The 15,807-nt window shown below is 44.3% G+C and overlaps 1 protein-coding gene and 1 long non-coding RNA gene across 2 annotated transcripts in view; one reads left to right on the top strand and one right to left on the bottom strand.

Moving 5' to 3' along the window:
* The first annotated feature begins 1,073 nt into the window (after positions 1-1,073).
* The window catches only part of rerea (arginine-glutamic acid dipeptide (RE) repeats a), a 129,774-nt gene continuing 115,040 nt past the window's right edge, over positions 1,074-15,807 (top strand). Inside the window, exon 1 of the mRNA XM_058085132.1 lies at positions 1,074-1,417. The gene's annotated coding sequence lies outside the window, so the exon portion shown is untranslated. The remainder of the gene's footprint in view (positions 1,418-15,807) is intronic.
* LOC131137325 (uncharacterized) lies at positions 5,729-9,801 on the bottom strand. Its single transcript, XR_009131884.1, has 3 exons — positions 9,563-9,801; positions 8,335-8,427; positions 5,729-6,257 (listed from the first exon to the last, which is right to left on the bottom strand). It is a non-coding gene; the product is annotated as an uncharacterized LOC131137325 (long non-coding RNA).

Genomic DNA, 15,807 nt, shown 5'->3' with positions numbered 1-15,807 from the left:
TTGCTGACGTTAAGGCTCAGGTAAGAGAGGCGTTTAAGAAAAGGTAAAAGCGATGGTCACTGAAGAAATTCTTGCATTCATCTTTCAGTTCAAGGAAACATTTCAAGACCTCTTGAAAGCCATCGAATGTCTGTGTGACGTAATAAGGTATCGTGATCTGCCCACTTCCCTGCATCATGCCGGGCGGAAACGGGCGAGGGTTCACAAAGTTCTCCATTTTCTCTGTTGCATCCAAAACATTCTTCAGGCTTGTTTCTTAGCGTTCTTTTGCACAATACAACACTTGGTGGGCGTAGACCTCCACCGCTATGAATACACTCCAGAGCAATGCAGCACTCATCATATTGCATATCATATTTTGGGTGAAACTGCTGCATGAGGAAGCTCTGCATCTAACTAACATGGATGGATGGATGGATGGACGGATGGATGGATGAATGAATACATGGGACTTGAACCTTGGTTCCTTCTGGTGAGGAACCAAGCACTCTTATCACCCAAGCCATTTATTTCATTGCTGCAGAATGAGCTGAATGATTCAGTAATGGGAAATGTTAAGTGACCAGCAGAGGGCGCCATTTGAATCACCCATTCATTTTCAATGGCAGAAAATATGAACTAACACTTAATATGGGAACGATTTAAAACGTCTGAATAGGTAGAGTACTCGTCCCAAGTGAGCTGAACAATTTGATGTGGGATTTGTTTGAGTTGGTAGTTAGCGGACAAAAAATGAGGCGGAATAAGAAGACGAACTTGGAGGATGAAGAAATACATGAAAATGGTGCACAAAATGGGAATGCTTTCAATATTCGAACAATATAACAGCAGTTGCAGATAGTTGATCGAAGTTTGCAAATTGCACTAGTGAGATCAATATTTTTTATATACAGGAACACAAATCAGTTATTGTAATATGCTTGTATATTATGACAAAAGCATAAATCAGACAACGTGACTGAACAGATTAGCGTTTAGTCATGCGTTATCGTGTGAGGATAGAAGGCGTTGACTTTATCCTCCATGTTGTGGTATTCTCGCTTCTGGCCAGTGGGTGACGATATTTTACCGGCTGAACTTCGAGGACCCCCCGCCCCCCCAACAGTTCTCTCACCCCAGCATGAAGAAGGATGCTGTCATGCTGCTGAGTGCCTCTCACACACTAGTCTGCGCGTCCCGGCTACCATTACATTACTCCCTCTTTTAATTCCAACTCCATAATCTATGACAGCATCGCCTCAAAGGTGCTGCGTTCACGAACAGACGACCAAAGGCACACAGGTGGCACTGCGGCTATAGCGGCGACTATTTGGCTAACTAACGTTGGCTAATTGTTCTGCTTGCTGCTGCTGCTATTGTTTGTTGTCGCAGCATCTCGTCAAACAAATCACAGATGTTGTAGATCAAGCTCTCCAAGGTAAGTGCTCTGTGAGCGTCCACTGGTGTCCTTCCTGTCTTTGCTTGTGAAGAGCACAGCAATCAAACAACAAATAATGCGGAGGGGGGGTTGTTTGTAAACGTTAGCCACGAGGCTAATTTGCTTGCTAGCATCAGGCAGCAAATGATTAGCTGTTAAGACCGGGCTGCCCCGCGCTCTAGAGCTGGGTAGCAATCAGACGGAAAGCTAGCCGGCTAGCAGCTAGCACTGATTGGGAATGCCAACCTGGAGCGGTGTATTGTCTGGGTACACACACAATCTTCCCACCGGGTAACGTCAAGCACATGCGACACAATCATCACAGCGTGTGTTAAGAGCAATGTGTGCGTTTTCAAGTTGTGTTTAACGCAGAGGATCCAGCACAGCAAGCATTTCCCATTTGAAATGGCATACACGGGCTATGTTTTTCCAGGGAGTAGTCGGAGCCCGTGTAGCTATTGTCATTAGCTCATGAGAACGTTAGCTGCCAATGCTATCACCGGGCTGCTTTTTTGTGTGTGCCAGAACTGTCTTTTCATGATTAGGTTTATAGTTGTTCAGATAAGGTGCACAATGCTGTTGATAATAAACTTGGGCTTGCAAACCAACTGAATCAGTGGTCAACAGTGATGGGAACAAGGAGAAATTGTCAACATTTAGAATGTTGTGAAGTTGAAAACATTGAGCAGGGGTCACTAAGTTCACGTCCAAGAGAAGTGTAGTCAATGATATGATAGTATGAATTGTAGAGTAGTTGTTTATTTTTGGCTGTACAGTACAATGTTTGGCAGTATTGCAGAGGGCATATGGTTGAGGCTTCCCCAGCTCCTTGAAAAACTTTTTTTCTGGATTTAATGGAGCATATTTTGTGGCGTTTTCTGCACATCTCAGTTTCTGTTGACCTGGACACTGAAGGAACAAAATCATGTTGCTTGAAAAATAAGGATTTCTTTATATTTCCCAATCCCACTGAAGTCTTCTGGCAGGAGGTGAGTGGTTAGTATGTTGGCCTGACGTCAAGGTTGGAATCTCTGTTTGGGCATGTGTGTGGAGTTTGCATGTTCTCCCTGTGTGTTTATGGGTTTTCTCCATGTCTTTCCTCTCACATGCCAAAACATGCCTCCTTGGTTGACTTGTTCATAGGTGAGAACATGAGTGTGACGGATTGGTTGCCTAAATGTGTCCTATGATTGACTGGTGGGTGTCCAGGCCAGGGTGTACCCCGCCTCTCCCCCTGGCTCGGATAGGCTCCAGCTTACCCGTGACACGGACATGTCAAAGAGCCTCTATTTGTCAGGATGGCTCCGCTGTTTGTTTTTTTAGAATATACTACAAAAACAAATCAAATCTGAATATGACACAAGTTCTGGAAAATTAGTCCTGGCCAAATTTGAAGTGAACTACTGGGCTGCCATTTGAGTATCCCTGCTATATAGTTTTCATGCCATATAATTTCTTTTTAAAGTAGTGCCATTAAATGTAGGTCAAACTCGTTAGTTGAATATCAACTTAGAATATAGTTGAATGTCAACTTAGCACACACACACACACTGCATGTCACTCCAAAATTCATGGATCATTGCCAATGCAATCCCCATTAAGATACTTATACGAGCCACTCATTGATTTATAGACATGTGAAATGTTAAAAGCATAGGATTGCACCTGTCTATCTTTTTGATGTTATTTAGATTATTTCTAATCAGACATATGCAGGGAGAGGTTGACTTTTTCTCTCGGTGCAGCCAAATGTTCTATCAGCATTGAACTGGAGGGCTGCAGCCATGTTCTCTCTCTAGAAGCTGTCTGTGCTGTACTATCACCCCCCTGTGGCTAAAAGATGGCTAGGTCAAGGATGTTTCTGTGTTTCTTTTCTTGACTGTTTGTACTTAGAGCCGTGTTGAGCCTTCGCCATGTATGTACAAAAACAAACCAAGCTTCCCCTTGTGATGCTTGGGATTTATTTTCCCAGAGTGCCTGCAACTTCCCTCTTATTTATTCCAAGCCCTTCCTTGGTCTTCATGGTGGCTCGAGAGCCTGCCTTCGCCTGCTTGGCAAGGTGTCACAATGGTAGTCAACACCTACATTAATTTGAATTGCTTGAGCCCTTAAAAGCATTGCTTTGTAAATCACAGCATGATGTTTAATGGCCTCAAACAATCTACCTTGGATGTGTTCTATTTTCAATCATTCATTCTCTTAGCCACCCGCCTAGTCTTGTTGATGACTTCAATGTTTAAGCTGTCGTAGGCGTAATAACAGAGTTGTGCAGGACATTTGACAGTCCTTTTATAGGATATTCTCAGTTCTATTATGTTGTTTTTTTTCTTCAGGGGGAAAAACCCCCATTATCTGGCTAGTTCAGTGGGTTAGAAGAGGTCAGGGTGTTTTTATAGTGTTTCAAATTGAGCTCAAGCAGCAGCAGCAGCAGCACTAGTGGTAAAAATGACGAGTGACACACCCCGTTCACTGAATGTTAATGTATCCCAAGTGCTTGCAGATTAATCATGAGAGAAGCGCAATAGCTGTAGTTATTTTCCTTTTAATGATTCATTTCAGTTGGAGTAGAGTCAGCTCCCCCCAAGCATTAATATGTAGCGAATGGAAGGACGGAAAATGTAAAGGCAAAAAAAAAAAATCCATTTTCATCACAGTATCAGAGTATTTGTCGGATGATTTGTCATTACACGCACTCGGGAGTTCAACGTTGACACGCTGTGTTTAAATTGCCTCTTGCTGTTTTTCAGCCATCACTTGTATGTATTTTTTCCCACCGTAAGTGGCCAAGATGATTGGCCATTATAATGCTTGGCTGTGGTCTCACAGCGATGTCGGACTCTGCACATGGTGCTATAATAAAGGCGCTAGTGTGGTAGAATAGACATTTCACTGTGTGCAATCATCTTGCACTTTAAAGCGAGGTGCCTGGCTAGTGTACTGGCTTCTGAGAGCATTTCATGGGTGGTGCACCACAGGAGAGACACTGGGTAAATAGCCAAAGGTCTCATCAGAAACAGCACATTTAGGGGCTACCTAAACACCACTGTCTATTTGATTAGGTTAGTTTCTGCGCCATTCCGCATTCAACAGCGGATACCCTTTTTATTGGCCCAGGGATTCTGCTACGTGTAATGATCGGGGCGGTGTGCCACTACAAAATAAAAGCCACCACATCTTAAAAATGAGGGCTGTTTTTAAACACAAAAACAGTTTTGACTGATGTATTATTTGGAAGGATACATATGCTATATACATACAGACCTAGCTCATTATTTTGCCCACAATTAGTTTGAAAGCAATTTCAAATATCATAAAATGTTTCACTGCATTGTATTTGGACGAGCGTGTACTGGGATCGCTGGCCTGCTGCGCTGGCCCTTGTGCACTTGACCAAAATCACGGTATGCAATATATACCATGATTTTACCCATCCTGCCCACGAGGAAGTAGATTTTCCTCCATGCGGCCCCTGAGCTAAAACGGGTTTGACACCCCTGGGTAAGGTATTGCCTCATGTAATGACACGGCATGGTGCTAGTGGTGCAGAAACACAAACAACGCATACCAGTGGTTTATTGTGCACACCCCCTGCAGCTGCCTGCCTCGAGACGTTTGCATAGACATTCTGTCTCTTTCCACACTATTTAAACATCTTTTAGGATGAATCCTTTATTTTTCCTTCTTTCCCAGCATCACATTTTACTCCTGGAAGACAAAAGCCCTTTTCTCTGCAGGCTTTGCAGTGGCGCAGTTGAAAGATGGAGGTGATAAAAGCCTACCAGCACAATAGATCTGTGCCGTTTTCTTCCAGCTCATTGTTACTATTGACAGCAGTGACAGTGGTTTTCAGCTGGAATCTATATTGTCATATAACATGTTCTGTTTGCTGTGCACATGCACGAGTGGTCATGTCATCATATCCATCCATCCATCCATTTTCTATGCTGGAGCCTATCCCAGCTGACTTTGGACTGGTGGCCAGCCAATCACAGGGCACCTATAAACAACCATTCCCAACCACATTCATACAATTTGGAGTGGTCAATGAAGCGAGCACGTTTTTTTGGAATGGGGGGGTTGAGCAGAGTACCCGGAGAAAAGCCGCACACTCCACCCAGAGATGCCCGATAGGGGAATCGAACCCGGATCTCCTCGCTGTGTGGCCTGCGCGGGTTTTCTGCACTTGCTTTAGTGAAATAAAATAAAGGCATTTAGCTCTTGTCTAAAAATAAAAAGAATAAAAATAATTTGGTGGGCATGGTCTGAAGCAGAACAAATTTGAAGCAAGCAACATATTCTGTAAAACCTGTTTTTATTGGTTGTTGGCTATGTGCTTTGGACAGTCCATGCTGGGAAAAGGCACATTAAAAAGAGTAGTGGTATGGGGTTTTCACCAGTGGCGGTGACAATACAGTATGCATTTCTCGTGTTCCGTTGTCACTGTGGCTAATGGATCGGACTCATGTGACTGTGCACATCAGGCAGCGCTGCACAATCCAGACTTGTGACAGATGATTTAGTAGAGATGACACGCCAGTCAATGCTGAGTTCAGGGCGTATGCAGCTGTAAGAAAATAACCCCAGCCTGCATGTGTGGGACTGTCCAGTCTCCTGTTCATAGACTGCCTTGGGTGTACACTCTGTCCTTGACCCACCTATTGACCCACCCGAGACTCCAGTTTTAGTATGCTTGGTCTTAAGCTGGATCGACTAGTTTTAAGGATGGACATCTTGTCTCTGTGCCCCAGCTTCAGCAGCCGACGCAGAGAAAATGAGTTCCGAGGATTGGGTTTAGATTTGCCACTGTAGGACTTCCACTCCAGCAAGCATCAGGGGAAGGCTGTCGGAGAGAGGCAAAGAGAGGGAACAGTGAAGCAGCGCTATCTAATAGATCAATTTTTAATAAATCTGTTGCCTCAAGCTGTTGTTCGCCCCCACTCGCTATAAGGTGTCTGCATTTCTCCGGCAAGAAAATATTTGTCAGGCCGGACATTGAGAGCTATCAACGCCTTCAGCGCAGTTAATCTTTTTTTCTGTCTGTGTGTGTGTGTGTGTGTGTGTGTGTGAAGGTAACAGAGGTTTAACACATAGCCGCTGTCTTATCATCACATTAAATTGGTTCTAAAAAGAGGGGAGGGGTATAACCAATCGATGAATGAAGAAGTAATGCTCCTTTCGCTTTAAATCTTGCCATTGTCCAATATGAGTCGTTAATCATGATGATGGAGTTATTGATTAAGCTCTCAGTCAAGGTTGGTTAATGCATTTGCCAGGAGTCATCCCACAATGTAAGGTTTTGTTGTTGGAAACGATTTTTTTATGCACGCAAAAACTAAGCAGTCCAATTGGAAGGGCTCCATTATTATTACAACAGTGTGATCATCGCAGGTAACAAAAGAAGGGGTCTCTTCAGGGGCTTAGTGGGATCCCCCACTCCTCCTCCACTCGCAGCCATATGGACCGTACTAATTGTGTTTTACGCCAACCATTTTCACCCATCCATCAGGGACTTGTGGGAGTGCTATAATGTCACCAGCAGTGGGTTGGCCTCATGAAAGAAACATTAGCAGGCAAGATGAGAAGACAGGAAGGCAACACACTGCAAGTATTGATTTAATTAAAATGGAAGCAGCTCTTTTTTTTAATGTGAGATTTAGTATTTTCCCCTAGCAACAGCATTCACTTCACATAAGGCTCCCTCGCAGCTGATCAAATCACATTGTAGGCATTTGCCCAGTGTGAATATGTCCTCATGCACTCATAAAGAGGACCTCTTGGTCTGGTCCTATTAGTTCACTCAGGATTCTTTGGTATTCAGACCAGTGGCACGTTTATCCAAGCTGCAGTCCTTTCACTGAGACAATGGCGCTCATCTGTTTTGTTGAGTGACAGCAGAATTGCTGAAATGATGCTGTTGGATGTAAATGTGACATTCTCTCTACTTGCCGAGCCCGTGGATTGATCTCGATGTGTTTGAAGTGTGACTAAGGCAAATCAGTGTACATTTTAACGTTTCAAATTCTCAGCCATTAAAAGGGCACCTCTGTGGAAATGAGATTCTGCAAAGGAAGCGTGTTTGGTTGGGGATGGTAGAGAGGTATTTGAGCGTTTTACATTGTGTTGTCCTTAATGATTGCAATTTATGTTTTCTGCACAGCTGTAATATTTCCTGTTTAATAAAGCGACAGACTCAGCTCAGGCGTTAGGCGGGGAAATAAAAGGCAATGAAGCCTCCAACATCCTCTCCCTGGCCCTGAAATGAAACGGCACAAGCCCTAATTTACTGAGAGGATGCGGCTCGGCTATTGTGTGTCAGCGCGAGGTGCTAATGAAGACGCTCTTCTAGATGCCTGCTTGTAGCCCTGTTTGTCTGTCTATGGGGTTCTGGCAGGTGTTACGTACAGTACGTGCTGTGTGAAATGGTGGATCGGACCACCAATGTCATGGTGCACTGAGTCAGTCAGAGGCATTGTGTTGCCACTAGCGTCTGGGATGTAAGCGGTAGATGATTATTTTAGCTTATGTCAATTGTTGGAGGAGCGATAACATTGACGTTCTGTCATTCAGTTCGTAGATCCTCTTGAAGATGACAATAAAGTTGTTCCTCCATGTCATCTTTAGTGCACCTTTTTCAAATCAGCGGTCTAGCAAATTACTGCTGTCACCATCAGCCCGCGCAGCACTGTCTGATCATCGGCTGAGTTGAAAGTCAGGTTAAATCTTGCTTTTGTTTGCACTGTCAGCTCTGCCACATTGCAGGTCTTTGAAGCACATCATGTTGGTTTTGCATTCCTGCCTGCCAATGTATGGAGCACAGAGTAGCTGTAATATAATGCCATGTACGGAAGGTATATATTGTTGTGTAGGAGTGGGTCATGATTGATTGTTTGAAACCAGAACTCCCACACACTATTTACCTGTAAGCTTTTTCCCCAGCCCCTAGATGGCCGCAGTATTCTCCTCCTTTTGCTTTTTCCCCTTCTTTGTTGTAGCAGGCAGCCCAAAGGCCCCTGGGGACAAACGGACAAATAGAAGACAGCGAGAGGTGAAGCGCTTCATCTTTCTCCCTCACCCGCCCCTCAGCCACACAAGTTTCCAGGCACTCAACAGCAGCAAATGGACTCTGTGTAGGATTCACTGTCACTTGGCTTGAGCTTTGGTCATAACAGCGCACCAGGAGGCCCGATCCTCCTCCTCCATCCTTCTCGTCAACTTGTCAAATGAAGAAAATGCTAGTTGGCAATGCATGACTTAGTTGGTCTAAGAATTTAGTAGGATTTAAATCAATTCACTCCAATTAGTAATTATAAGAACATGTTTTGAATTGTATTTTGCCCTAATTGCAAATCCCTAATCTGTTTGAAATGACCTGAAATGATCTGTTTCAGCAGGATGCACTTTTGTATTGGCTAGGGATGGACATTTGATTGGATTAATGAAGTACTTTAAAAAGGGATTGGTGACCTATACTGTATACATTTTAGAGGTAAGGGTGTAATTTTGGCACTGCTGGCAAACGCGTTGATGACACGTTACTTCATTGTGTAGGGTGGCCAGTTTTATTTCATTTTAGTTCTATTATGTTTTAGTATAGGAATGTAAACATCCAAACGTGAACTGTGAACAAATTACATCTTTATCTTTTTAATTGTTTGATGAGGGGGTTGTACTGTAAACATAAAAGCAGCGTAACAAACAGTAAGTGGTCCAACTTGAGGCCCAACTAAAGTCGTTTTACATTGAAAGTACACCACATCAAAAAGGGGACATGTTATGCTAATTTTCCGTCCCTTTGTATTGAGTTGTGGACTCCTATAGAGCAGCTACACACCATAACCACCGCAGAAAGCATCCTCGTTCTTCCAGAATCTGCACCTATTCAGCTGTATTTCTTTGGATTTAGTGGTTCCTCCGAAAACGGTCTGTTTTAATGTATTCCACCCACGGCCCGCCTCCAGGCACTCCCACTCTGCTGTGGTTGGTCACACTTCAGAGGTCATAGAAACACTACCACTCTGTAAAAAAAAACTCGGGTAGAGCTATGAGCAACCCTGCTTCCTCTATGCTATAATGCTACACAGACAAGCGCTTCTGCTCCATGACTTCCCATAAAGACGGCTAGGACACTGATAAACTGGTACTTACTGCTGGCCCTTCTGACTCTTCCACACCACCAAGTAACATTGGAAAGGCGTAGAGCTTCAGCAAGTTTGTGTGCTAGTCCAGCTACATAGCGGCCCATGTTCACTAAACAGTCCAGTGGGAAATGGCCTTGACAGATGAAAATGTCTTTCTTTTGCTGGTTGGGAATCGGGAATTCCAACCACTTGTGTCTGATGGTGGCATCTTTAGGAATTGGTTCCCTTTTGATGCATCACTAGAAAGTAAACAGTGGAGCGGGGGTTAGGGGGTGGCGGAGGAAGCAGAGCTTGGGGGAGGGCAGAGCGGAAGTCTGCCCCTTTGTGACATCACAAAGGACCGGTTTTACCACGCCTTTTCAAAGCGAGCGTTTTGAGCAAACCTCATAATCTGAAACTTTGGCATGGTTTAACACCAGAATCCAACATTCTAACATTTATAGGTCAGGAAAGGGCAAAAAGCATCATAGGTCCCCTTTAAACCTAACTGTTATCACCCCATTTTGCCTTAAGTGCTTCAAGACCAACCAATTCCAAACAACACATTGTCAATAGCCACGTATACATGGACCCAAATATTCCAATTGCATTTGGTTTATTTGCTCAAACGGAAAGAATGTAACCTTTGTATACACCTCATTCCGAAAGAAAAGTGCCAATCCGAATGACTACATAATTGGATTCACGGGGGTGGAATATTCCTTTCCCCAATCCGATTGAGGTATCTTGTACCCGCTCAAACGGAAAGTTGTCAGGGTGCGTTCTTCTTCCTCGTGTTTTTCTTCTTCTGTTGTTTATTGGCGGTTGGCAAGCAGCTTTCGTGTGCATTAGCGCCATCTGTGGAACAGAATCTAAATCCTTCTATACTTTATCCACAAGTCCAGTTTTATTAAAAAAGAATATATGTATCTATATAAAACATGTCCCCAGTTTAATGATAAAATATTAGCAAGATCGAATTTGATGTTTTCCTGTTTAAATTTATCCCGGGTGTGTTCTTTCAGTGCATGCTCAGATACGACGTAACACGCAGCTCCAAACGTTTTAAAAATGGAGGCCAGCAATCGGCACTGGACCGCTGCGGAAAGTTTGTTTTTGATCCAAACAAATTTCAGGACTGGACGAAAACAACTCATAGAAAAACTCTGGGAAGTTGGCTAGTGATGTTAAAGTTTACGTTTTACTGGGCATGCCCCATTGACTATTCTGTTTGATTATAGCGGCTGGAGATTGGAATATTCCTTTCCATGTATACCATTGTTTTTGGAAAGCCATTCGGAAAGAGAAAAACTCCTCATGTAAACGTGGCTCATGATTGCTGATGCCCATTGCTAGTGCTATTGCATATTTCTATAAAATAGCCCAGTCATCAACATAGCTTTTATTTTTCCTGCAGTGTCCCACTAAAGACAAGTTCCTCCAGTGTCATACAGCCCCTCCAAAGTCTCATTATTTTCCCCTGGATTGCCAACTGATAGCGACTTGATTAAACACTTGTCTGGGTTGAATCTATTCCAGCTGGATCGTCCCAGTCAGCATTAGTGTTCTCCATTCGCTCTTGATTCTAAAAATGATTGGCAGTGGCTGTCACGACGGCTTCCTTGTCAAGGTTGACTCTTTATTTGCGCGCAGAATTCACACCCGCACGCCTGAGCTCTCTGATGCCCCTTTTCCACTGTAACTGGCTGTGAGCTTTCTGTAACGCATCAAGAGGGGAGGTGCTGCAGCTCTGGTTCCTCGGCAATTACAGGAGGACTACACAGACCAAAAGAAGGACCTCGGCGGCAGTGGTCGGAGGAGAGCAATGCCTTATTTTGAGGGGCTTGACACCGCCCCATCAGCTAGCGGGTGGGGGTGTATAATACCACAATGCTGTACTTCTCCGAACTCTAAATCATGAAGGGTCTTACACAGGAAGACTCGGGCCCACGCGAGACCTGCATGGACTCCTATAAGTTGTACATGTCTGATTTAATGTTCACAGCACAGTGTTGGATGTCAATATTAGTCTGCTGCACCTTGGTATGCTAGCTTGCTATGGTCGAATAAATGAAGCCTTGCCAGTTGCTACCCCCCTTCTCATTTGTTTATATATATATATATATATATATATATATATATATATATATATATATATATATATATATATATATATATATATATAAAAACTCAGAAAACAATGGTGATGAGTTGGAGCCTCCCTCCCATCGCTATGTGCTCCCCACAAACCCGACGCCTGTTTTGCATTTTGCACCTTTTATATTGATATTTTAACTGTAAATAATTTGCAGCATCCAAAAAAATCAAGATCAAATTTCCTGTTGTTTGCTGATCGGCGGCGTAACCCTGTGACGTAATGACATGGCTCCCCAGGAAGATGGAAACTGAAATTGGTGTCTCAGTCAGTTCAGGTTCCACCCAGCTGCGAACACCAAACACCAAAGTTGGCTGGAGTGGAAAGGGAGTATGAGAGTTCCGAACTGGTTCAAGGAATAAAGCAAACGTCCTGCCCTCTCTCGCCAGAGATGGTGGCCTGGGCTCGACGTAATGAAAGCCAAAAAGGAGATCTTGAGACAGCAGTTTAAATTCACTGCTCATTATGGCGGCTTTGTCACAGGGGAGAGGGCCTTCCCTGAAGAGCCAAGCTGGCTTGCTTTTGTTCCCCCCGTTACCCCTCCCTATTTAACACGCCAGTGTTTCCATTAATAAACTGTGAGCTTGTGAAAATATGCACATGAAACGATGCACAAGGCTGCTCTTGATGTTTGGAGACTCTCTAGATTTTTTGTCTTGCCTTTGCAGTTGCAAGAAGAGAATGACAACAAAAAGGACATGTCCTCTGTCTCTCCTTTTGTTGGCTCACGCTACCCGGAACATCGCAGGGGGATAAAGATGCATGTCTTTCTTTGGGAATGTCATGGGGATAAATGTGGGGAGGTAGAGGTCATAAAGGTTTGGTCTGATATTCTGAATGCATTTTATGTGGGAAGTGAATTAAGGGCAATAGAGCTCATGTATGATAGGAATGGAAAGGCGTGCTTTAATTGTTAGTGGCATGTGAAATGAGAAACAATAATGTGTGAGCGGCCCCAGGAGATTGCAGTCTGCTTGGCAGCTTAAAACAGCTTCCGAGTGATACGTCAGCACCCATCACCCTCTGCTTTTCTGAGCCGTAAAGCTCTCTCAGGTATTTGGCCAGCAGTCATTTCTTCTGGCTTTACCTCACCACCATTTTTTGTGATCCTGTGCCGAGGCTTGAAGAAAAGTGAAAAACCTTGCAAGCATCATGAATGAATCCTCCTGGTGTTTGTCTGTGTTTGCTTGCAGTCCTTGTTCTCTGCAAAGCTCTGCAGCACCACCTGATTTGACTTGGTAATGGGACATTGATGAGTCTTGGGGGAAATCGAAAAGGGTGTGCAAAGCTGCCACAGCCTGACACGCTAGTGTGAGATGTGTATATGTAATGCCAGGAGGATGGCACAGACATATGTGACATGCACTGGTGCCTTAGGCCCGCTGCTTTAACTTCGGGGGGGCATAGGCTTGAATTTGTGACGTCATTTCTAGGTATGCCCCAATCAGATGCCAATATGTTTGCTAGTATGCTAACAAAATAGCAATGAGAGTGATGTAAGTTTTGCATCCCGCAGAACATGCCACAAAAAATGTAAAATGTCTCGCCGGAGTGGCGCTTTGAAAGCTTCAGATTGGTGCGGTATTTGTGGGGGGGGGGGGGCAGCACTAGGCAGGGTGTGGTGAATGTGATCATCCATATGGCGGCGGCTAAAGCTTGGTCCGAGCCCCCGCTGAACTTGCAAGTGTGGGCAAATTTGGGTATGAGTACCACCTCGGTACGGATTTGGGAGCATGCAGACACTATGTAGCACTTTTAGTGCAGTAAGAACTTTCCTTGTGTGCATGTACGGTTCAGAAGGCAGCGGATGCCGCTGTAGGGGCCCAGCAGAGGCGAGCAAACCTGCTTTTCATTCAGGTTTTGGGTTAATGATGTGAAAAGTTGAGAAATAAATACAAAACGCCAGTTGTGGATGCCAGCATTCAGTAAATTCTCTGGTAAAACAAGCATATTGGCTTTGTTTGGCTTGAAATAAGCTATGACAATAAACATTACAGTAGCTCTAGTCCATTTTAATTTCGCAAAAGTAACTCTCACACGAAAAACCCTTGGTGAGCCCTGATATATCCAGTAGTACATTTACACTTCATCTATGTGATTAGTATCTCCATCCGTATCGGCCTATTTCCCTCATGGATGATCGGGAGGGATCAGGAAATCGGAACATGTGTTTGCAAACTTGCCCAACCTTTGGATCGCTCTTTCCACTGCTGCTTTCTGTGTCATCACTCCAGGTCACTGGTGTGTGAGTCAGTGAAAGAAAAGCTCTGACTCGCAGCAATATGGTAATTAAAAATGATTATATCGGTACTGTGAAATATGATTGTGTGCTCTATGACAATATTGATATTCTTTGATACCTGAATATCAATAATGATGTTAAAATATTGCACTGCCGTGACAATGCCATATATTGGGACATTGACATAAGCTGTTATGTCCCATTATGTCCATCTTCAACAATGAATGACTATTGCTGCCATGTGGAGGACATAAAAGGTAGTAGCTGAGCCAGGAGTAGTGGTGGGGAGATAAAAGCAGGTTGGCTTAAGCATTCTGTTATTTGAAGCGCATTTGTACTACAGTTGATGGAGCCGCTACCGTAATTCATCTCTGAGTTATCACACCCACACATACACACTCCCAGCTAAAGTAGCTACACACAAACAGAATTTCCTCTCAACGGCGAGAGTCGGCCCCTCCTCATATAGAAGTGATTCTGAGATGAAATTCTCATCATTCTGCAGTCTCACCTTGGCCATCCGGCAGACGAGTGGTGGAAGCCAGCCCGCCCGACTCGTGTCTGTGTTATCTTCACTGCTCGCGCCACAATTAATATTAAGGTGCTTTCAAGTGCACTCCATTGTGTGTGTGTGTGTGACTCAGAAAAGAGCGAAGCAGCGAAGCCAGCAGAATAAGCAAGACATGACAGTCCTCATGTCGGCTGTCTCGGAGCTGGAGGGATATATGGATAAAGGCGGGGGATGAATGTGAAGCCCAGCCTTAGTGCTGCTCTGTGGGGGTGTCCACTTGCAGCGTGCACAGTGGCGAGGCTGCAGGCAACGAGCAGCCTGTTTATTTAGTTGTGTTGTAATAATGCTTGACCTTTTCCGAGTCCACAACCTGCCCTTTAGCACCTTAGCCTCTCATCACATACAGAATATGTGTGTGAGTGTCTGATTCAAGCACATGCGCGCACACATACGTGCACGTGCGGGGGGGGAGAAACAAGCTCCTCTTTTGCAGGGAGCTTCATGGTCTGCCAACTGCACGAGTGGATTGTTCCAAATTAGTATGCATTAGGTGGTTAGTGCAAAGCATTTAATTATGCAAAATGGCACTAAACTGTCTATGTTATGATTAGCCCAACACGTTACACCCTTAATTCTTCATCCCCCCACCCCCACCGACTCGCTCTTGTCTCTTCATGGTTGAGGGGGGTGGTGATAGGCTGCTGAAGGAGGAGGATGCTCTCCCCTGTATCTGCTTTTCCAAAAGATATATTTTTATTGTTGGAGCGTCCCCAGTTTGTGCCACATGATATTTTGTCAGGCTATGCAATAGCTTACTTATGATGCGTGCATGTGTACATCCCATCTTTCACGTTGCCGCCTTTCATGCTTGGCAAAAAAGACAAGGTGTCTTGGGCAGCATGCAGTGGTTCCAAGGCAGAGTGAGAACAAGGGAGGCAGTCAGTATCTGCAGAGGAATCCTTGCAGCTCCCTGGAGGAGCCCATTATACAGAAAAGATATCAAACCATGAATCATTTACGCTCGTCCCCCCCTGGCTTCTCCTATGCCTGCACACCCAGCCGGCCGTCCACTTGCTTTGCCTCTTTGCATCCTTAATGAATGATAATTACATTCAATCAAAATTGACGACCATAATTAATGTATTTTTGATTATTTTGTCCTCCATCCTGAACAAATGTGTTTTGCCCTTCACAGCATGACATTTGTTACTGTGGTGGTTAGAAAATGAGATGAGTGTACTTGGCACAGCAACGGTATGTATGAGGATAACTGACCCATTTGCTTCTTGATGCCGCTGGTGTATACTGGAGTTTCATCCACGATAGCATAATGCAGCAAGGCTCAACTCCTCCACGGAACGTTTA

Source organism: Doryrhamphus excisus, chromosome 10 (assembly GCF_030265055.1).
Source record: "Doryrhamphus excisus isolate RoL2022-K1 chromosome 10, RoL_Dexc_1.0, whole genome shotgun sequence".
Classification (NCBI taxonomy): domain Eukaryota; kingdom Metazoa; phylum Chordata; class Actinopteri; order Syngnathiformes; family Syngnathidae; genus Doryrhamphus; species Doryrhamphus excisus.
Note: the sequence above shows the minus strand (reverse complement) of the source record. Positions and strands in the feature narration are given on the sequence as shown.